This window comes from Pezoporus wallicus, unplaced genomic scaffold, assembly GCF_028554395.1.
Source record: "Pezoporus wallicus isolate ANWC-B61680 ecotype Strahan unplaced genomic scaffold, APGP_CSIRO_Pwel_v1 contig_10094, whole genome shotgun sequence".
Classification (NCBI taxonomy): Eukaryota; Metazoa; Chordata; class Aves; order Psittaciformes; family Psittacidae; genus Pezoporus; species Pezoporus wallicus.
Genome location: NW_026639160.1, coordinates 331,916 through 333,610, shown reverse-complemented (window position 1 = coordinate 333,610; position 1,695 = coordinate 331,916).

Genomic DNA, 1,695 nt, shown 5'->3' with positions numbered 1-1,695 from the left:
TTAAGTGAAAAATACTCAACCTTGTGACGTTAACTGTCATAGGAAATCGTTAGTTTGCTCTCATCTAACAAAACATGCAAAACAATAAAGCTCACCAAAGGAAATGGAAAGAGAAACAAAACTAATGAATTCTAGGAGAACCATGACTGCTCTGGAAAGTTATTTTCTTTAATACATTTAACATGAAATATGCACTAAGGTCAGTTATGGAAAGAACAAATGTTTACTTAATAAGAGATGTAGTAAATGCTAATAAATGAATTCTTACTTTAGATTTGAACAAGATAAACTACAATTCATAAATACAGTAGCACTACTGTAAAACCAAACTCTGGAAGCAGGTAACAAGAACGCCTTTGAGTACATATGTACTTTAAGGTAGCCCGTCCAAAATGAGTACTTCATTACATAGCCTTAAGATGTACTTGCCATCTGTTCTGAATCACCACTGGTAAAACTAGATACGTATATGTGGAAGGTGGACACTGCAATGAGACTCAGTATTTACTGCCATTACATTACACAGCTTTAATCACCCCAATACATGACACAAGTCATTTTGCTAGCTGATTGTGTATTCTAGGGTAACTGCCAAGCTACATGAAACCTGGGATTCTTTTCACTTGTGCAAGCAAAGTTTCAGTAACTGAACAACGCACAAGGCTTTTAAAACCATTTGGAAGGTAATTTCAGTGCTTGAGCATATGAAATGGACTCCCTGCATCCTCTGCTGTTCAGCAGTCACTTGTATCATAAACGATTAAAGACCTCTGACAGCCTAACATAAATTACAACTAACTACAGATTTTTCTGTTTTTGAATTTACCAGGCATATCCACATATACAATGAACATCCATTAGTAACAGTGACAAATAAAACGTGAAGTTGGCACAGCTGAGTACACATATATATGAACAGCATCAGCTCAGGAAGCAGTTAAAACAAAGCATTAGTCAGCAACGGTTGAGGGCTCTTTATTCACTGAACACACACCGTAACACAGAAATCAACTGTGACTGCATGCTAACCACTTAAGACTCCCAATCCTGACCAGACCATGTGTTGCAACGCCCGTGATACTGGTAAGAATTTGGGCACCCATCTTTAGTGACTGGGGTGTGTCCGTCCTTCCAGCTGGCTCCCCCCTCTCTCAGCAAGAAGCGGGTTTCACACTCACACTCACTGGAAGCGGTGCCTGGGGTTCAGACACAGACACACACAAACACAAACACAAACACACAAACACACAAACACACAAACACACACACACACACACACACACACACACACACACACACACACACACACACACACACACACACACACACACACACACACACACGCCCGCCCACGCGGTGCGCAGTGACCCGCCGTGCATCAGCAGCTCCGGCTTCCTTCCCCGTTCTGCCCTCCCAGAATGCCCTTTCTCCCCCCGCCCGGAACTACATCCTGACTGGAAGCGCGGTGCAAGTCACCCGCCCCACTCCTCCGGCCCTGCAGCCAGTGACAGCGGTGCAACTCGCCGCGGAACCCGGGGCCGCTACGGGCCAAGGCAGGCCGCCTCCCGATCCCATGCTGGGCGGAGGCGGCGGCTCCCCACCTCCGTTTCGCAACGGCCTAAGAGGAGCTGGGGCGTGCGAGGAGCCGCCGCCGCCGCCCTTACCTCGCCACTCGGGCCCGGCCGCCTCTCCGCG